Source organism: Pristiophorus japonicus, chromosome 11 (assembly GCF_044704955.1).
Source record: "Pristiophorus japonicus isolate sPriJap1 chromosome 11, sPriJap1.hap1, whole genome shotgun sequence".
NCBI classification, from domain to species: domain Eukaryota; kingdom Metazoa; phylum Chordata; class Chondrichthyes; family Pristiophoridae; genus Pristiophorus; species Pristiophorus japonicus.
This window is the reverse complement of record NC_091987.1, coordinates 142,392,859-142,415,250: the sequence shown is the minus strand read 5'-3', so window position 1 is coordinate 142,415,250 and position 22,392 is coordinate 142,392,859. Positions and strand designations below refer to the sequence as shown.

Genomic DNA, 22,392 nt, shown 5'->3' with positions numbered 1-22,392 from the left:
AAGAACATTGGTGATACATACAAAGCTGACACACTGCTGGGTGTGCAGGTCATACGTCAATGGTGGGCATCACTTGGTGGCAGTTAAAGTTTAAGTTGATTGAAGTTAAGTGTAATTATACCCTTTGATGTTAAGGAATCACCAGCGTATAACGGTGCAGCTATCTGAGACAATACGCAACAAGATTTTGTTAAATAAAAAACATTTAATCCGAACATTTGTCTGAAATCATCAGTATTTCTGTAAAAACCAACCCTTCCCCCCCCGCCCCCCATTTCTCCTCCCCACCTCTACCCCTTCCCCTCCTGACTCCAAGCCGCCTGGGCGAGGAGCTCCAGATGATGCTTCATTGGGTGGGGGGGGGGATGACGGATGAACCGCTGCTTGGACGATACGGGAGAGGATGGTCCAGAGGAGGGAACTTGCTCTGAGCCGGAAGCAAGATGTTGCTCCTGGCTCTCATGTGTGGTTGGTAATGGGGGTGCGGCACCTTGGCACTCCGGGACCACTGGGAGCCCTCTGCCACCAGTGTTCCTGGTGACCAGCTCCAGGGCCTCCTCCATCCCTTCATTGTTATATATTATTTGTTGGACAAAAACTCAGTGCCAACTATGTTCTTGATACTTAGTATGCTTTTTGCTGCTGGTGAATCTCCCTCGTGCCTTCCACAACAGCCAAACAACACACCACAGCCACACACGCTTTCAGTCCCTCTCACTCTGTCTCCTCTTCTGCTCATGTCATGATGAGCCTTGACCTCCTGAGTCACGGGAAGGTCAGAGAGATTTATTGCTAACGCCCATTTCATATCGCTCGCGGTAACGCCTAATTTCAAAAATGGAGACTAGGGGCTTTGAGAATGGGCAACAAGCCGTCGATCTGAAAACCCATTTCTACCACCAATGCCGGAAAGACTGCCCATTCTTGGGCAATCTGCACAAAAGTGTAAAATCTAGCCCCACGTCTCTGAAACATAAAGAAAGGTGGGTATCACTATTGCTCCGTAGACCATGAGTTTGTTGCTGGGTTTGAGATCCTGGTCTTCGAACTCGCTTTTCCTCACCCAAAGGCTGCACTGGCACCCTGAAGGCGGTGATGGACTTCATCATCGATGTCGGTTCTTGCTGATAGTAGGCTCCCAAGGTATGGGAAATGGTCCACATCGTCCAAGTCTCATCGTGGATCTTGATAACCAGGAGCAGTACTGTGTGGTGGGGGCAGGTTTGTGGAGGACCTTTGTCTTACTGATGTTTAATGTGAGGCCCAGACTCTCGTAAGCTTCTGTGAAGCTGTCAACGATGGTTTGGAGTTCGGACTCCGAGTGTGCACAAAGGCAAGCATCATCTGCATACTGTAATTCAATGACAGAGGTTGGAGTAACCTTGGACCTGGACTGGAGGCGTCCGAGGTTGAACAATTTCCACTTGTCCTGTAGATTAATTCCTCTCCAGCGGGGAGCTTGTTATGGGCGAGATGAAGCATTGCAATGAGGATGATTGCGAAGAATGTTGTTGCGATGACGCAGCCATGTTTGACCCCTGTCTGCACTTGTATTGTGTCTGTGGTGGATCCGTTGTAAGAAAATGTGATGATGGCCAAGCAATCTCTTTCAATGATGTTGATCGAGTTATAAATATTGGGCAGGACACTGGGAATAATTCCCTGTTCTTCTTCAAAATAGTGCCAAGGGATCTTTTACGTCCACCTGAGAGAGCCTTGGCTTAATGTCTCAGTCAAAAGATGGCACCTCCAACAGTGCAGCACTCCCTCGGTACTGTACTGGAGTATCAGCCTAGATTTGTGTGCTGAAGTCCCTGGACCTGTAAGGGATAAATTGTAAGAGTTCAAATAGGTGGTCAGAATTATGCTGAAGGTAGTGAACTTATCAGTATTAGGAGGATCTGTATAATTGCCTATGTATGTAACACTTTCTTATATAGGTAATAGCACACTTATAACGCATTAAACTGTATGGTTAACCTTAGTAACACTTAAACAGCAAAGTCAGCAGTTGTTAATTAGAAATCTCTGAGGAAGAAATAAGGAAGCCAGTACAGCCACCCTCGGTGCCGACAGACTGTGGCAAAGTGCAAGTCATGGAATAACACAATGGGAGATGGACAATTGTACTCAGTAGGAGTTTCTGGGTCTGTAAATAGTGGGTCCAGGGTACTGATGAGGACGGCCAGAATGCCTCCGGAGCTGCTGGATGTGTGTTTGGTGTCCCGTCGTGAACCTCCCGAGAAATTCTATCCTCCGCACTTTGACCGCTGCAGATTCATTGCAGCAACCAGCAGCAATACTGTCGAGCAGAGCAAAACGGTGCTCTCCACAGCACCAAGAAAGAATGCAGAAAACAACATGTAATTAAATATCCATACAAATAAAGATCAGAATACTGATTGGTGCAGGTTTGAAGCAAAGCAATAAATGCTGAAAATAAATTTTTCGGCCCTCCTTTTAATCTGATTCTATTAAAATGATTCTTTAATTTGAATCCTTTGGTCTGATGAAGGGCCCTGCCTGAAGCGATAACCTGTCTTTTCTCTCCACCAGAACAACAACAATCACTTGTATTTATACAGCGTCGTTAACGTAGTAAAACGTCCCAAAGTGCTACCAAATGTACCACTCAGAGTCAGTCTGATAAGAGTCGACAAATCAATATAACTTCGCTGATAGAATTAGACCTCTCGATGATTTTATAGGAGGATGCTCCTCTCCAAAGCCTGTGTAAGTTCGACTTGAAAACTCATGTATTTCGGAGGTTCCACGACTGAACCTTGTCTTGCAATTGCTCGTAATAAAAGCCAATTGAACTTGGGATTTCGTGTGTTCACTTCCGTGGTCGTTACTCAGTGGGAGCTGGGCAAGGTGTCGATTAACTATATCAGTTCGTCCACCTTAAGGTAGAGAAGCCTCCTTTTTACCCCCTACAAACCCATGACCTACTGACTCAGAGGTAAGAGTGCTGCCCACTGAGCCACGGGCTAACTGCTGCTGCTGGATTATTTCCCTTGGCATTCTTCTCCCATACGCTGGAAAGAGCAGCTCCCTCCTCCTGGTCATCTCCTCCACTCGTACCGCCAGAGCAGTGTCTAAAATCGGGCGCCCCAGCAGAATGTTTCCCAGCATCTCTCTTCACTTTACAGCAATGACTGTGCTGTGATTGGAAATAGCCAAAGTGAACCTCCCTTTAAGAGGTGCCGGCTGCCTTTAAATGCACCATGGACACTCGATTTCCTGCTCTTCCAATCAGCAGGCTGCTAATAAACAGCACGAGTGGTGCTGGCAGCTCACCAATCATAATCAAATGTGTCTCATGCCTCTCACCTCTCATCATTGGCTGTGTGCACTGGCTGCTAGGCCCATTTTGAGCCTGTCCTTTGCACAAGTTGAATTGCTCCCCAAATGTACTTGTGCTATATCCCTGCACAGGGATTAACCTGGGTTAAAGTGTGAATTAATTACACACATTGAAATGAGCAATGAGCACATAAAGGGTTTGCGCATGTTCTTTGCCAGTTGGGATTTGATCCTTTAGTGCCCTGATAGTAACCAGTGAGAGCCTTTCACAAAATGGCCATGGAAGGTCAGTCACTAATTTGCCCGCCTGAAAGTGCTATTGGTGAAGGCAGTTTCACCATTGAAACCTAAATAGAGATGAGTTTAAATTGCACTTTACTCAGATTCTTCGACCAGTTTGTACTGTTTCGAGTTTCATGAAAAAGCACACCTGGAGATGAATGTAAAAATTCTATGGGCTCAATTTTCCCCAAGGTTTTTTTTGGAGTACTTGAAAAGTTACTCCCGTTTTTTGGGGGCCCAAGTACGCCAAAAAAAAATGTTCGAAGTTTCCCCGTTTGATTTCTTCATTTTGGCGCAGCCTAACCTGTCCTTTAGTTTTAGGGGTGGAGCCTTGATCTGCGCCAAAAAGATCGGGTTGCCATGGTACAGGGACACAATGTGGGCTGAGGCTGCAAAGTGAAACATACAGCCAGCTCCCAACACATTAAAATACATTGCAGCAACTTACCTCCAATTATTAAAGTCGGCCCCCCCATGCCGATCCCCATCTCTATCCCAGGCCGAAGGGCCTCTCAGTCCGCTCCCCCGCCCCTCCCCTAACCAAGTGACCTGTTGGTCAGCTCCGCCGCCCCTCCCCCAACCAAGTGACCTGTTGGTCAGCTCCACCGCCCCTCCCCTAACCAAGTGACCTGTTGGTCAGCTCCACCGCCCCTCCCCTAACCAAGTGACCTGTTGGTCAGCTCCACCGCCCCTCCCCTAACCAAGTGACCTGTTGGTCAGCTCCACCGCCCCTCCCCTAACCAAGTGACCTGTTGGTCAGCTCCACCGCCCCTAGCCCCGAGTGCCTTGCCGGCCGGTTGGCTCCCCCGCCCCTATCCCAGGCCGAATGGCCTCCTCCCTCTCTGTCCCCGTTTCTAACTATACCCGAAAGGCTTCGCCCCCCGCCCCCTCTCTTACCTCTCGTGCTGCTGCTGTCCAGGCATCTGCTGCACTTACCAGCGCCAATTTCCTTAACTGCGCCGATTTCCTTAACTCTCCAGAAGGTTTTTCTGCAGAGGCCACATACGCTGGCCTAAGAAGAACTGGAGTAACTCGCAGCTGGCCAAACGTCCCAAAATGGCCAGAATTGGCTTGAGTGGCAGGTTACTTTGGCTGAAAAAAAACTAACCAAAAAAAACGTAACTGAGTTATGCTGGTGCAAATTGATCGGGGAAACCTTTTTTAAACTTAGGCCAAAAAAAGCGGCCTGCTCCAAAACAACGGCACAAATCACTGGGGAAAATTGAGCCCCTACTGCCCCCTAGTGGTTTTATCGGAAGCTTTAAAACTAAAAAGCCACAATGTTGCAGTGTTTCGCTGGTAACGGGAACCTCGCTGGGTGCAGCTTGAGTTGTGAAATCTGTTGCCCAGGTCCACACATCCCAGTCACAGCCTGACACGCTTCACAGCCAATGAAATGAATAGCAATGAAGGGCATCGAGTAACCATCACACACATCATTTCAACAGTAACAGAATGCAAATCAGCTCCCACCTAAAATTTCACCGTCTCAGAGCAACCTTTGCCCTCAGCACTAATTTCAACATATTGGGCCCAAGTTTCCACATGATTTGCGCCTGATTTTTAGGAGCAACTGGTGGAGAACGGACTATCTTAGAAATCGCAATTCTCCACATTTTTTTTTTCTGCAGTTCTAGTCAGGTAGAACAGTTCCACTTTGGAACAGAATTTTTTCTTCAAAAGGGGGCGTGTCCAGCCACTGACGCCTGATTTCAAAGTTTCCAGTGAAAACGTACTCCAAACTAAAGTAGAATGGAGCAAGTGAAGATTTTTGTAGAACTGAAAAAACCTGTTCTACACATTAAAAAATCAGGCGCAGGTTACAAATCAGGCGTCCAGAACGAGGTGGGGGGGGGGAGGGGGTGAAGGGAACTCATTAAATTCTACAATAAATCCTTATTTATACTTCTACAAATATTATACAAATAAATCCAACCTGAATAAACATTTATAAGCAAAGAAAAGATTAAATAAACCATCTTCCTACCTGTGTGAAAGTGCTTCAGGCACAGAGAATGCTGCAGTCAGCCTGAGGCACCCGTTCTTCCTGCGGGGGGGGGGGGGGAAGGCGCCCGTTCTGCCCGTGGGGGAGGGGGGGGAGGGGCAAGGAGGCGCCCATTCTTTCCCGTGGAGGGGAAGGAGACAGCAGTTTGTTGCCGCGGAGGGGAGGGAGGGGAAGGAGACAGCGGTTTGCCCCCGCGGAGGGGAGCGAGGGGAAGGAAACAGTGGTTTGTTGCCATGGAGGGTGGGGAGGGGGAGGAGACAGTGAGGAGGCTGCAAGTGCTGATGTGCTGATGGCAATGTACTTTTATTAAAAAAATGTTCAAAAATTAAACAGCTACAAAGAACTACAAAAATGGCCGAGTGCCAATGTTTTTTTCACACTGAGCATGCGCGAACGCTCCAACGCGCACGCGCAGCGTTGCCGGCAGGAAAAAAACTAATTTAAATAGTACCCGCCCCCTCCCACTTACAAAATCGGTGCGAGTGTAGGCTCCGCCCCCCTGGGCGCCGCGCCAGGCAGACAAGGAGCTGCAGAACGCTCCAGAATCGCGAGTTTTTTTTCTGGCGCCGTTTTAGGCGCGAAAAACAGGCGCCCAGCTCGGGGGGGCGCCCGTTTTTTATCCTGTGGAAACTTGGGCCCATAGAATGGGGGCATGACCAATCACTGGCCTGGCCACCCAAAAGTTAAAGCTGCTATTGAATTGGAAAAGTTGATGCAAAACTTGCTATTACTTTTACGAAGCATAAATATTAGCGGAAAAACGGAAAGTGATAGAAGCATACAGCTCCTACGGTCAAATATTTGTCTGATAATGCTCCTGTGAAGCACTTTGGGACGTTTTACTACGTTAACGACGCTGTATAAATGCAAGTGATTGTTGTTGTTCTGGTGGAGAGAAAAGACAGGTTATCACTTCAGGGAGGGCCCTTCATCAGACCAAAGGATTCAAATTAAAGAAACATTTTAATAGAATCAGATTAAAGGGAAGGGCCGAAAAATGTATTTTCAGTATTTATTGCTTTTGCTTCAAACCTGCACCAGTCAGTATTCTGATCTTTATTTGTATGGATATTTAATTACATGTTGTTTTCTGCATTCTTTCTTGGTGCTGTGGGGAGCACTGTTTTGCTCTGCTCGACAGTATTGCTGCTGTTTGCTGCAATGAATCTGCAGCGGTCAAAGTGCGGAGGATGGAATTTCTCGGGAGGTTCACGACGGGACACCAAACACACATCCAGCAGCTCCGGAGGCATTCTGGCCGTCCTCATCAGTACCCTGGACCCACTCTTTACAGACCCAGAAACTCCGACTGAGGCGTGTCAAAGGATGTTTGTCTTTGCCTTCACAGGGGAGGCAATTACTGAGCGCTGCGTTCTATTCCAAGTTGAACTGCAAACAACAGGAGCAACTCTTCCTGTAACTCTTAAGGTTACCACCGCGTTACACATTCAAGTCACTGAAAGCTTCATCTGCAAGACCAACCAGAATGCTGTCTATAGATGTATCACTCACATGGCACAGTGCTTGCAAGGGACAACACCTTCATCACTTTCTCTGTGGAGAAGACACATCAATGGGACACGGCACAAACATTACAATAAAAGGCATTAATCATATACAGAAATGATAAGAGGTGAGATTCAAGACACACCAGTGGAACAAGTGCCGCATCATTGCACAATATCAGATATAAAGCTTTTACGTGTAACACCGCTTTAAAATTAAATAACTGGAAAAGAATTAGATAAAATGCTGCATCAATCCGTGCGATTGACATTTAATTTATGTTTAAGGGAAAAATATTTTGGTTTCATTTTTCATGTCAAAAGAAAATGCCAGTAATATTTTTTGTTATATGAAGTCAGGAGGTTCAGTACTGTCTATATGACACTGTTAATCAATTCTCTTTCAGGACTGTTTTTATTTGGGGTTTGACTTGGTCTTTTCTCGTATCCCGATAGTAGTTATTTTATTTATGGGACTGTAGGACTTTTTCCGACAGCTTTCGAACATCAAGACATAAGAACTGAGAGTTTCCAATACAATGGACTTTATTAAAAAGATTAAAATGACTATACGTTCCGAGTTCAACACTACTGCATACAGATTTAAAACCAAAAACCGAATCTACAAATCCTCTAGCTTACCGATTTTAGATTCAAACTTCGCAACATCAATGCCCCAATTTCCCCAGTTACGTACAATTAAGAACAACCTTAAATTTCACAATGTACATGCTCCTACGTTAAATGGCCATGCACAATGCCTCTCGCAATGTATATATCCAACTAATTACAGTCCCCAATTACGTACAATTAAGAACAACTTTAAGCTTTGCAATGTATATGCTCCTACGTTAACTGGTCATGTACAATGCCTCTCGCAATGTATATAACAACTGTTTACAGTTATCCTATGGTTGATCAGACTAATGGAAATAAACCTTTGAGTGTGTCTGGCTGGACCACACTCCCGTCGAATTCCTGGCTCTAGAGAAAGAATTTCCTTTGTCTCTTGTGCTTTATAATACCTCAAACAACCTAATCCCGGGTAACAGCCAGATGTTCAGTTTTGTTTGGTCAGAGATAACTTGACCATTTCGCTGATTGGCCAACTCGAATGTCCTTCACCATGCCTCTTCCTGTTTGATGCCTCTTCCTGTTTGATTCAAACTGCTTGTAGTAGGAATTCCCATCGCCTGAGGAATTCCCTTCAGACGGGCTACAGATGATTTTTCTTCTCCCACAAGCCTTCAGGAGGAAGAATAAATTAACAGGCCTCACTCCGATGCACAGCTCCTTAAGATAGTACAGAGCAGAGTGTGATAGCCCAGTGTAAATGCTACCAGAATAGTAACCCAGAGATCATGGTAAGTTATGAAATTGAATTCAGTAAATTTGTTAATTTTTGGACAAGTACCAGAAAGTGATCATCAAAGCTGCTGATGGCTATAAAAACCCAACTGGTTCACTCATGTCTTGCAGGGAAGTGAACCTGCTGCCTTGACCTGGTCTGGCCCATATGTGATTCCAGTCCCAAACTATGTGCTCGACTCTTAATGCCTCAGGACAACTAGGGATGGGCAACAAATTCTGCTTTCCAACATCCCAATAACATATTTATGTTTTAAATGCAGACAGGAGTGTCCCAGGTCCGACCACAGGTGTGGGCTGACTGATCTGAACTTAGCTGAGGATCTGGCAGTGGGGCTGCTAAAACTGGCATCGGTGTTCCCTGGGTTTTGCTGTTCCCCGGTGTCTGTGTATCTACATCACGTGAATAAAGGAGCACGCTGAGCTGTGATGTGCGTGGGATTGAATAGCTCACTAACATTCACATATGAAGAATAATCACTTGGGTGAGGCACTAGAGGAGAACTAGTAGCCAGGGGACTGTACCACAACCAGGGGACATCACTGAGAGGAGCAGAGAAAGGAAGAGGAGAGAATGTTGAAGAAATAGGCCTCCATTGCACATAAAACAAAAGACAAAGGGGGATAAATGCGATCGAGCCTCTGTTGTGCCAATGTCCCGGGCGGAGTGGTCAGTTTTGTGCCGGCAAATGGATTTCGTCTGTCATCGCAAGGTTCATCAGCTGGGCCTGGAGTTTGGAGCGGAGCACTAAGGGAGGTGACACACTTTTTTTAGGGCGCTAGGCCGGCTGAGCTTGCGTAAATCCTGAGCTAAACAGCTGGCCTCGGAGCGCCATAAGAGAGGCCTCAGTGCGAGCTGGGGGGGGGACCTGAAAAATACACCAAAAACATTCCCAATACAGCCACGTCCGGGCGATAATGCTCCGCACACCACCAAAACCGGCACCGAATGTCCCGGCGGGGCACTGGAAGCGGGCCACTCACACGGAAGTGCTTACCGCCACCATTGCCGCCCCCCTCACCCCACAGGGCACTAACAGGGGCAGCAGAAGATTTAAAATCCAGCCCATAGGATGAAATGGTAATGAAAGGAAAAAATGGAAACAAATTAGGCAAAAAGGATGTAAGAAAAGCAAAAATCAAAGCAATCTAACAGGCCAATCAGTTACCTTCCTGTTTTTGTATGTGTTGCATGTGTGTCTCTATGCATCTGTGCACGTGGGAGCGTGTGTATAGGCAGGTGTGCACGTGGGAACGTGTGTATAGGCAGGTGTGCACGTGGGAGCATGTGTATAGGCAGGTGTACACGTGGGAGCGTGTGTGTAGACAGGTGTACACGTGGGAGCGTGTGTATAGGCAGGTGTGCACGTGGGAGCGTGTGTATAGGCAGGTGTGCACGTGGGAGCATGTGTATAGGCAGGTGTACACGTGGGAGCGTGTGTATAGGCAGGTGTGCACGTGGGAACGTGTGTATAGGCAGGTGTGCACGTGGGAGCGTGTGTGTAGACAGGTGTACACGTGGGAGCGTGTGTATAGGCAGGTGTGCACGTGGGAACGTGTGTATAGGCAGGTGTGCACGTGGGAGCGTGTGTATAGGCAGGTGTGCACGTGGGAGCATGTGTATAGGCAGGTGTACACGTGGGAGCGTGTGTGTAGACAGGTGTACACGTGGGAGTGTGTGTATAGGCAGGTGTACACGTGGGAGCGTGTGTATAGGCAGGTGTACACGTGGGAGTGTGTGTATAGGCAGGTGTACACGTGGGAGTGTGTGTATAAGCAGGTGTGAATGTGGGAGTGTGTGTATAGGCAGGTGTACATGTGTTCATGTGTTTCAGGCCACAAAGCCCCAATTTTAACACGGAATAGGAATTGGTTGAGCGGGGACCTGGACAATTTTAACTCCCAATGTTCATCTGCATGCCCCTGGTCAGTGGCCCGCCTGCCAGCGGGCGGGAAGCTGCATCTGGATTTCTGGGCAGTCGGAGGCTACACCTGGCCCCACAAGGAAAGTTTTTTTAAAAGTTTTAAAAACGTATCTGTTTGACCCACTTCCAGCCATGGATCCACTGCCCAGTATCTTTACCTGGCAGGATCAACATTACATGCTTCCCCCTCAGGACACCAGGTAAAGACATCATCGGACCCGATCTATTTAAGAAGGACCCTGCTGGCTTCAGGTGGGTGTCCAAGCTGCCTGTTAGAAGAGCAGGTTAAAATTCAAAACGGGGATCAGTGCCTGAGGTCAGTCGTTAGGTCACTGGCCATATATGGCCACCTGTCTGGATTCTGCTCAGTGGGTAGGGTTAACATTGCCCCCTATCTCTCTCGGACAGCAGTTAGTTGGACTTTAGTGTTGCAGCTTTTAATGATGATAACCAAGCTGTGGTTGAATACTAGTTTATGTTGTGAGCTCACTGGAGCACTAACACAGTCAATATTAATCGGAAGCAAGTCGGCAATAATTAGCACCGCTTTTGATTTTCCAATATTACACTGTAGTGCTGATGAGGAAAGCTCAAACCTGCCCTTAACACTTCACCCAGCTAATAAGCTGTTTTTTAAACAACCACAATAATTGGCTCAGCAGGCCAAGACTCGCTGTGTCAATCACAGCAACTGGAAGCTGGTTCATGTTAAGTGCATCTGACTCAATATTCACTGCTGGACTGCACACCCTGTTTTTATTCTGATTGCAGCATATTTTATATCAGTCAAAAAACCTCGAAATCCCACCGGTAGTAAAATGCTAATTTCAGTTTGTAACTTGCTGCCAGAATTGCAAAAGAGGGGTGGCAGGGATAATAATCATTTTCTGCCAACTAACCTGCAAATGTCCCTTGCAATCTATTGCAGAAAGAGAAATTCAAGCATTTTTAACAAGAGTAAAGATAATGGTGCCAAATTATCTTGGGAGCTGGGCCCTAATACCAGGTGACAAAGAGCCAGGACTGCAGTGAAGGGGGTGGAAAATCAGGCAGGGATTGGAGACGTCAGGTCTCCACTCAGAAGAGGAGCCACAGGGATATTCCACCGGTGTCTGAGGGGGGTAGAGGTTCTATCCAGTCCATACAAGGCCCGTGATATCACAAGGAGAAGGGGCCGATAGAATGTTTTTACTCCATTTGAATTCCCACAGCTATGCCACCCTGAGTGCCCAATGATCCAGACACCAATAAGATTCAAGCGTTCAGGTCCTTGAAGAGATGCAAGTGGGTCCACCTTGGGTCTTGGCCTGGATATCCCAGAAGGCTGCCAGAAACATCACCACAAATCAGTCCTCATATAAAGGGGGCAATTGCCAACACTGAGGGCTGGACTTTCAGTTCGTGACGCGCTGGGAGCAGGGTTGGGCGGGGAGGGGGAGGGGCAGGGGGGGTGTGGGGGTGGCGGGGACGGGGGAGTTTGGGGACAGCGGGAGAGGGTTGTGTGGGCGGGGGGGGCAGGTGTCTGGTGGCGCGATAGAAACACGGAAGTAAGGTCACCACATCTGTCAGTGGCTTTTTAAACTCAGCCACCTCATTATAATTTCACTTCCGGGTTTCCTGACCAATCAGTGATAACGGGTGTAATATGGAGACACATGATACGATCTCAACTTCAATATTTAAAGGGACACTCCAACCATGCAAGTTGAAGGAGTTTGGAGTTGGGAAGAGAAGAGCAGCAAGTGGGAGAATGGATTCCACGGGCAAAGGCTGCGCCTCGTTTCAGTGATGCCTCCCTGGATGTGGTGCTGGGGGCTGTGAGGATCAGAGAGAGATACTATTCCCTACCAAGGGGAGGAAGAAGCCCGCGGCTGAGACCAAGAAGGTGCGGTTGGAGGTAGTGAAGGAGGTCAGCAGCAGGAGCGTGATGGCACGCTCCGGGATTCAGTGCAGACAGTGCTTTATTGGCCTCAGCAGGTCAGGAAAGGTGAGGACATTCACCTACATCCTGCTGTGCGCATCACCCCACCCCCTCACTCTGCAGTCTCCAGCCTACTCCAGCCCATCACTCTTCACACCCACTTACCTTGCAGGTCCACCCATCCTTCTCTTCCTAAACACCTCCTCACACCCCCATTTATCCATCCACCACTCACACACACCCTCATCCTTACACAATGTCATGCCTCCTTCATAGTCACCCTCACCAAATGCACCCCATCCATCGGATGAACACATGCCATTACACGCACTCATACACCTTTTCATTCCCTCCTTGCAGGAGGAGACCACAGAACAGCAAGGTGAGGCAGAGAACCAGAGGGGGCTCCAAACATCTCACAACTAACAAGCTCAGAGGAGGAGGCACTGGGTATCAGTGGATTTTTGGTGTCCCTGACCATTGGCGATGGGGAGTCGGGGAGCTTCCAGCTACCTGGTGACACAATTAAATAAAAGCCACTCACATGTTACATAGCATTCGGTCATGTTGACTTGGTTTCAACATCGAATGAAATATGCTCATCTTCATAATAATAATTTGCAACATATTATTCCCTTGCCAGGACTAATCCATGTCTCTCGTCTCCCACAGGGCCTTGCATGTAGCAGAAGTCGGTGGAGGTCACTGATGATGATCCATAGGATTACATACATAGGATATACGGCACAGGAACAGGCCATTCAGCCCAAACAGTCCGTGCTGGGGTTTATACTCCACTCGAGCCTCCTCCCGTCTTTCCTCATCTAACTCTATCAGCATGACCCTCTATTCCCTTCTCCCTTGTATGCTTATCTAGCCTTCCCTTAAATGCATCTGTACTATTTGCCTCAACTACTCCCTGTGGTAGTGAGTTCCACATTCTCATCACTCTCTGGGTAAGGAATGTAAGAGGGTTACACCTCAAACTTAAGGATTTGAACGTGACTCCATATTGGTAATGGTAGGTGTGTATTGGTAAGTACAGTAGAAATCAATACAGTCAAAAGACTAGTATTTAATGACAGTAATTTACAGCTCCAAACAAGATGACCCATTCAGTCACTGGACAGAGAAGCGGGAGATGTCTCCGTTATTTTCTCCTAAATCGCTGTTCACCCAGAATAGAGTGGTGTTAGTCATTCACCAGCATTGACCCACCCTCCAGGCTAATGTACTTGAGTGGTTTACACTCAGATGGCCTGCCTGGATCTACCGTTGAAAGTAAGTGCTGTTTCTCCACCTCTGTATATCTCGGTATATCTCCTTTTATCAATCTTTGCTTAGACCAGTTAACTTTTCTTATCCAATCATCGCATGATATTTAGGGATTGAAATTGCCCCTTTTTATAGCCCCATTAGTACCTCCGGGGGTCACTAACTGGGTGGAGGAGATTTTTCGCCCGGGTGAAGAGGGCGCTACCACCTCCTGGGAGTTTATGGAGACGTTACCATGGCAGCGCCGCACCCTGCGATTAGCGCTCCAGGCCTCCGGGCAACCTGCGATGATGTCACCGCCATGCACAGCGACCCCTTACCGCCCTTGCCGAGCACTTAATGCCCCACGGGGGAAATTGCCCCATGGGCCGTGAGGTTGGAGCGAGAGGCTCTCGCGAAGCTGGCCGACATCCGCTCTCAGGGCACTCCTTAAAGGAGAGGGAGCCAGCGCCCTGGGACCCCATCTTTTTTTGATTGGTGACTCTCAGGTCGGCTCTATGATGGTGGCCCTAGCGTGGTCCGGACCACCATCGTGCAGCCCCCCACTCCGCTTTGGGTGCCGGACTGCAGGCCCGGTCCCACGCTGCCATGGTGGCCTAGTGAAGGCCATCAGAGGCCTTGTAGAATGAGCAGCGGCCCTCCCCTTGAAGTGAAAGGGAGGGGTGTTGAAGCACATCAGCGCTATGTGGAGCATCCACAAAGCACTTCGCTCACCGCCCCTGTAGTGCCCCAGTAACCACCCCACAACAAGTGGAGTGCGCGAGGCTTACCTTTGAGGGGCGTTAAGCTGAATTCAGCGGTGCGGGCGGGACTTCTGTGCCGTGTGCAGAAAGTCCCGCCCCCAGATTGTTACCGCCCCCAATCGGGGCGCAGAGCAATATCGCCCGCTTATTTTCAACATCCCCTCTTCACGTGGACAGTCCCATATTTGGTTTGTCTCACGAGTGCCTTTCACGCTGTCTTTGCAGGTTCTGTTACCTCACCTTGACGGTGACACAGCTTCGCAATGACAGAATGCAGCCAGAACAGCAATTAGCTTAGCCATCGGTTTTAATGCTGCTTCTGCAAAAGCTTAGCTGAATCTTATCTTTCAGCAGTTATTGCAGTCTTACAAAATGAAATGCTCACAAAGCTGAATACATTTTATAATTTCACAAGAATTTTCTTCTAAATTCCCTATTTGATTTCTTGGTGCCTACCTTATATTGATGGCCTCTAGTTATGCTCTTCCCACAAGTGGAAACACTCTCACTGCATCTACTCTATCAAACCTTTCAACATTTAAAATACCTCAATTACGTCATCCCTCAGCCTTCTTTTTACAAGCGAAAAGAGACTCAGCCTGTTCATCCTTTCCTAATAAGTGTACCCTCACATTTCTGGTATCATCCTTGTAAATCTTCTCTGCATCCTCTCCAATGCCTCGATACCCTTTCTATAATATGGCAACCAGAATTGTAAACAGTTCTCGAAGTGTGATTTCACCAAGGTTCAATACAAGTTTAGCATAACTTCACTACTTTTCAATTCTATCCCTCTGGAACTAAACCCAAGTGCCTGGTTTGCTTTTCTTTGACCTTGTTAACCCGTGTCACTACTTTTGGTGATTTGTGTATTTGTACTGCGAGATCCCTTTGCTCCTCACCACACCCAAACTCACACCCTCCAAGTAATAAGTGATCTCCCTATTCTTCCTATCAATACGTAATACCTCACATTTATCTGTGTTGAATTTCATTTGCCAATTATATGCCCATTCTGCAAGTTTATTCATGTCGTCCTGTAATTTTTTGTAGTCCTCCTCAGTATTAACTATCCCCTCCCACCCCCTCCCACCCCCCCCCCCCCCATCCCACCACCAATTTGATTCCAAAGTCAAAATCTTAATATAAATTGTGAGCAATAGTGGTCCCAGCAGTGATCGTTGTGGAACACCACTACCCACCTTCAGCCACTGTGAGTAGCTACCCTTTACCCCTACTCTCTGCTTTCCGTCTTGAAGCCAGCTAGCTATCCATTCTGGTACTTGTCCCCTGACTCCGCATTCTCTGACCTTATTCATCAGTCTATTATGTGGTACCTTATCAACGGCCTTTTGAAAATCTAGATAAATTACATCTACTGCCTATTCTCTCTGTTGCCTCTTCAAAATACTTAATCAGGTTGGTCAAACATGACTTTCCCTTTTGAAATCCATGCTGACTATTCATTATTATATTTTGGGTTTCTAGATCTTCTTCTATTTTCTCCTTTCGTAGGGATTCTATTATTATTCCTACCACCAATGTTAAGCTGACTGGTCTATAGTTCCCTAGACATGTTCTATCTCCCTTCTTAAATATAGGTATTGCATTAGCTATCCACCAGTCCTTTGGCACCTCACCTTTTGTAATGAATTATTAATTATGTGTAGTAATGCTTCTGCCATCTCTTCGCTAGATTCTTTGAAAATGTGCGGATGTAATCCATCCGGACCAGGGGTTTTATCCTCTTTGAGTTTGATTAGTTTCTTTAATATATCCCCTCTTTTTATTTTAAATACAGTTATTTCATTACTAATCTCATGATCCAATGTCATGTCCACCTGTTCTATCTCCCTGGTAAATACTGAGGCAAAGTAATGATTTAATATTTCTGCCATTTCTCTATCACTGCCGGTGGTATTATCCTGTCCATCCCTTCATGGCCCTATTCCATCCCGACCTTCCTTTTTTATTGATGTACCTGTAAAATATTTTACTATTTTGTTTTTGTCCTTGATAATTTAATTTCATAGTTCCTCTTGGCCTTCCTAATACTTTATTTTGACTTCTTTCCTAATCTCTTCATATTTCCCCTTATCATGTTGTCCATGTACTTAATGTATGTCTCTTTCCTTTCCCACAATTTTTCCCTTATGGTTTTATTCATCCATGGTGTCTCATTAGTGTTTAGCTTGCTCTTGTTTTATAGCGGAATATATTTTTCCTGGACTCTGTTGAACACCGATTTTAAATGTTTCCCATTGCTGTTAAACAACATTATTTGGCAATATTGTTGTCCATTTTATTTTCCCAAATTCTATTCTCAGCCCCTCAAAATCAGCTTTTCTCCAATCTATTACCCTGGTCTTCGTCATAATTATGTCCTTCTCAATTATCATTTTAAATCGTATTATATTATGGTCACTATTGCCTAGATGTTTCCTTACTTTTAATTTCCTTTTCTGCTTTGGTTCATTCCCCATTACTAGATCCAATAGTGAATCCTCCCTTTTGGGCATTTTACATATTAGGTTAGAAAGGAGTTCTGTACACATTGTAGAAATTCCATTCCCTTATCCCCTTTTCCTACCTCTTCTGTCCAATTAATATCGAGGCAGTTGACATCCCCCATCATTATTATTTTATGTTTTTTATTCATTTCCCTTATTTGTTTGCATATTCCTTCTTCCACCTCCCGTCCACTGTAGACTCGCTCTATTAGTGTGATTGATCCCTGATTATTTCTGATCTCTAGCCACATGAATTTTATTTCTGTCTTGCTGATAGCTGTGTCACTTTTTTCTGCTGCCATTATGTTAACCCGAATAATTACAGTTACTCCACCTCCCCCTTTACCCTCTCTATCTTTTCTAAATATGTTATACCCAGCATTGTTTAATTCCCAGTCCTGATTTTTCTCTAGCCATGTGTCAGTATTTTAGACACTGTATGCATTGCTGTACAGACAGTTTAACTCATTTTTATAGCAGTTCCCTTCACGTTATTTTTCACCATCTTTTTACATTCCTGTTCTATGACACCATTTATTCCCTGGCCATCAATAGCCTCCCTTAGTTTGCTCTTTCCTATCCTCTCCTTTCCTGTTTTGTTTATATTTAGGCTGGTTTCATTTCTTGTAGATCCCTCCCTCCGTGCTCCACCCCCCCCCCCCCCACTCCCACATCTTACAAGTTTAAAGCCTTTGCCAACTCCCTATTTACCCTTTTCGCTAGGTCATGGTCCCATCCCGGTTCAGGTGGAGCCCGTCCCATCGGTACAGCTCCTTCCTGTCCCAGTACTGGTGCCAGTGTCCCATGAAACGGAACCCTTCTTTCCCACATGTTAATTCTCCTGATCTGACTTCTTCTATGCTAATTTTCACATGGCTCGGGAAATAGAGATTATTACCCTCAAGGTTCTGCTTTTTAATTTATCTCCTAATCCTGATATTCCTTCAGCAGGACCTCCTCTCTGTTCCTACCTATGTCATTTGTTCTGATATCGACAACCACAACTGGATCTACCCCCTCTCTTTCCAGGTTCAATAAGATCATGGCTGATCTGATCTTGGCCTCAACACTTTCATGTCCGCTCCCCATAACCCTTTACTCCCTTATTCAAAAATCTGTCTAACTCCACCTTAAATATATTCAATGACCCAGCCTCCACAACTCTCTGGGGTAGAGAATTCCACAGATTCACGACCCTCAGAGAAGAAATTCCTCCTCATCTCCTTTTTAAAAGGGCGACCCCTTATTCTGAAACTATGCCCCCTAGTTTTAGATTCCTTATGAGGGAAAACATCCCCTCTGCATCTACCCTGTCAAGCCTCCTCATAATCTTATGTGTATCAATAAGATCACCCCTCATTCTTCTAAACCCCAATGAGTATAAGCCCAACCTGCTCAACCTTTCTTCATAAGACAACCCCTTCATCTCAGGAATCAACCTAGTGAACCTTCTCTGAACTGCCTCCAATGCAAGTATATCCCTCCTTAAATAAGGAGACCAAAACTGTACGTAGTACTCTAGTTGTGGCCTCACCAATGCCCTGTACAGTTGTAGCAGGACTTCCCTAAATTTATACTTCCATCCCCTTACATTAAAGGCCAACATTTCATCTGCGTTCCTAATTACTTGTTGTACCTGCATGCTAATTTTTTGTGTTTCATGTACAAGGACCCCAGAGCTCTCTGTACCGCAGCATTTTGTAATCTCTCCCCATTTAAATAGTAATTTGCTTTTTTATTTTTCCTGCCAAAGTGGATAACCTCACATTTTCCCACGTTAAGCTCCATCTGCCAAATTTTTGGCCACTCACGTAGCCTATCTATATCCCTTTGCAGCTTGTTTGTGTCCTCCACACAATGTGCTTTCCCACCTATCTTTGTATCATCAGCAAATATGGCTACATTACACTCGGTCCCTTCATCCATGTCATTAATATAGGTTGTAAATAGTTGAGGCCCCTCTCTCCTCTTTTGCTTCTATTAACCATTTTTTATCCTTCTGTCTCTATCCCATGTTGTTTTGCATTGTTTCTCTTCTGTTGTGTCTCACTTTGCTTCTGCTTTCTGAGATGCACCTGAAGTAATGCTGGTGCCCACCTCTCCTGTGTAAACAGGGTGCCCTCCTACTGTCCCACACACTCTGGCAGGGTCAGATTCATGATCCGGGTAATGCTGGCACCGATGTAAATGTATGGACAATGTAAAGCTCATCCACTCACCCTCAATAACCAGGTGTGACACCTAAACACAGCACTAATACCCTGACGGAATCTTCCTGTAAGTGCGGGAAGTGTGCGCTATACTGAGAACGTTTAGGGATTAAATGTCGGTGGCGATTCTCCTGACTGTATACCGCAGCTCTGGCAGAATATCTGCAGAAATATCTATAGAAGTGCCAGGCTGAAATGATCATTCTGACTACTCGAAGCAGCTTGTGCTCAGCCACATAACAAACCCTGCCCAGCCCACCCCTCAGCCCATGTGTGGGGACTGGATTTGTTCCAACATGGGCAGAAACACAGGATGCCTGTTAGCAGCGGTTGTACAAACCCCTGTTAACATCATCATCAAATCCACTGGCGTTGAACAGGATACAATGGATTGTCTAAACAACCCATCCAATGTCCTTCTCTGCTATAGGGGAAATACAGGGCCAGCTGCAAGGGAGAGGAACCCTTTGTCAGTTTGATAAATGGAAACTCGAGTAGAACCTACAAAAGGGCAGGTTTTGGGTGAACTGTTTAGTGTGAACTGGTTTGAAACTGTCAACTAACGCAGTCAGGTCATTTTTTCCCCACAATAATTCCTACCCTAAGTGAAAGCTTGAAAACTGAACATGGGCTTTTCAGCTCGAAGCCTGCCCTGTATGACAATCATTGCCATGCACTGGATTCCTGCCCTGTATGACAATCATCATCGAACACTGGATTCCTGCCCTGTATGACAATCATCGCTGTGCACTGGATTCCTGCCCTGTATGACAATCATCATCGAACACTGGATTCCTGCCCTGTATGACAATCATCATCGAACACTGGATTCCTGCCCTGTATGACAATCATCATCCAACACTGGATTCCTGCCCTGTATGACAATCATCGCTGTGCACTGGATTCCTGCCCTGTATGACAATCATCATCGAACACTGGATTCCTGCCCTGTATGACAATCATCATCGAACACTGGATTCCTGCCCTGTATGACAATCATCGCTGTGCACTGGATTCCTGCCCTGTATGGCAATCATCGTCGAACACTAGATTCCTGCCCTGTATGACAATGAGGAACGTGGGAGTGGCATGGAGTATGTCAGTTGGGAGTGGCACAGAGTCTGGCAGGTGGGAGTGGTGCAGAGTCCGGCAGGTGGGAGTGGCACGGAGTCCGGCAGGTGGGAGTGGCACGGAGTCCGGCAGGTGGGAGTGGGGCAGAGTCTGGCAGGTGGGAGTGGTGCAGAGTCCGGCAGGTGGGAGTGGCACGGAGTCCGGCAGGTGGGAGTGGGGCAGAGTCTGGAAGGTGGGTTTGGGATGGCGGGCGGCAGGAGGCTGCCCTTGGGCCTCGAGGGAACATTCCCAGCCAGTAAGGTAATTTGGTCAGAGTCCACTCCTCAATCATCACCAGCACCCCCTCCCCTGGTCCCCAATCACCCCCAACACCCCCTCCCCTGGTCCACCCCTCAATCAGCCCCAGCACCCCTTCCCCTGGTCCTCAATCACCCCCAGCACCCCCTCCCCTGATCCACTCCTCAATCACCCCAGCACCCCCTCCCCTGGTCCACCCCTCAATCACCCCCAGCACCCGCTCCCCTGATCCCCAATCATCCCCAGCACCCCCTCCCCTGGGCCATCCCTCAATCACCCCCAGCACCCCCTCCCCTGCTCCACTCCTCAATCACCCCCAGCACCCACTCCCCTGGTCCACTCCTCAATCACCCCCAGCACCCCCTCCCCTGGTCCACCCCTCAATCACCCCCAGCACCCGCTCCCCTGATCCCCAATCATCCCCAGCACCCCCTCCCCTGGGCCATCCCTCAATCACCCCCAGCACCCCCTCCCCTGCTCCACTCCTCAATCACCCCCAGCACCCACTCCCCTGGTCCACTCCTCAATCACCCCCAGCACCCCCTCCCCTGGTCCACCCCTCAATCACCCCCAGCACCCGCTCCCCTGATCCCCAATCATCCCCAGCACCCCCTCCCCTGGGCCATCCCTCAATCACCCCCAGCACCCCCTCCCCTGCTCCACTCCTCAATCACCCCCAGCACCCACTCCCCTGGTCCACTCCTCAATCACCCCCAGCACCCCCTCCCCTGGTCCACCCCTCAATCACCCCCAGCACCCCCTCCCCTGGTCCTCAATCATCCCCAGCAACCCCTCCCCTTCCCACGGCAAATGCGGGAGATGCAACACCTGTCCTCACTGTCCAGGGCCCCAAACACTCCTTCCCGGTAAAACAGCGATTTACTTGTACTTCTTTCCATTAAGTATACTGTATTCAATGCTCACGATGTGGTCTCCTCTACACTGCGGAGACCAAACGCAGATTGGGTGACCGCTTTACAGAACATCTCTGTTCAGTCCGTAAGTGTGACCGTGAGCTTCCGGTCACCTGTCACTTTATTCTCCGCTCCACTCCCACTCTGACCTCTCCGTCCTCGGCCTCCTCCACTGTTCCAATGACGCTCAGGCAAGCTCGAGGAACAGCACCTCATCTTTTGTTCGGCACTTTACAGCCTTCCGGACTCAACATCGAGTTCAGCAATTTCAGACCAGAACCTCTGCCCATATTGTTTCCCTTTGATTTCTCTTTCCCAGGGCAGCTGGGGATGATTCCACCAATCACACCCCATCTTTTGTTTCTTAACCTGTCCCATTACCATCTCATTTTTGCCCATCATCCCTTTGTCTCTTAATCTCTCCTGCCTCCCACCCTATCACACACCTTCCCTTTTGCTCTTTCCTCCACTCCCCCTTTCCCTGCCCCTGCACTTCCTTATGAACCTCTTACATCTCTGACTTTTCCAGTTCTGACGGAAGGTCACAGACCTGAAACGTTAACTGTTTCTGTCTCCACAGATGCTGCCTGACATGCTGAGTATTTCCAGCATTTTCTGTTTTTATTTCAGATTCCAGCGTCCGCAATATTTAGCTTTTGTAAATTGACCGGGGGATTGTTGGGCGGGTTGGGTGGTCGGCGGGGTGGGGGAGGGGGGTGTTGGAGATTGACGGGGTTGGGGTTGGGTGGGGCCGGGGAGGGGGGTGTTGGGGTGGGTGGGGATGGGGGAGGGGGGTGTTGGGAGATTGACGGGGTTGGGGGTGGGTGGGGATGGGGGAGGGGGGTGTTGGAAGATTGACGGGGTTGGGGTTGGGTGGGGCCGGGGAGGGGGGTGGGTGGGGACGGGGGAGGGGGATGTTGGGAGATTGACAGGGTTGGGGGTGGTCGGCGGGGTGGGGGAGGGGAGTGTTGGGAGATTGACAGGGTTGGGGGTGGTCGGCGGGGTGGGGGAGGGGGTGTTGGGAGATTGACGGGGTTGGGGGAGGGTGGGGACAGGGGAG

At 47.8% G+C, this 22,392-nt stretch overlaps 1 long non-coding RNA gene across 1 annotated transcript; it reads right to left on the bottom strand.

Annotated features, from left to right (window-relative positions):
• Window positions 1-289: 289 nt before the first annotated feature.
• On the bottom strand, window positions 290-8,079 carry LOC139275861 (uncharacterized). The gene is made up of 3 exons (XR_011595774.1): window positions 8,037-8,079; window positions 7,106-7,147; window positions 290-1,820 (listed from the first exon to the last, which is right to left on the bottom strand). It is a non-coding gene; the product is annotated as an uncharacterized lncRNA (long non-coding RNA).
• Between the last annotated feature and the right edge of the window lie 14,313 nt (window positions 8,080-22,392).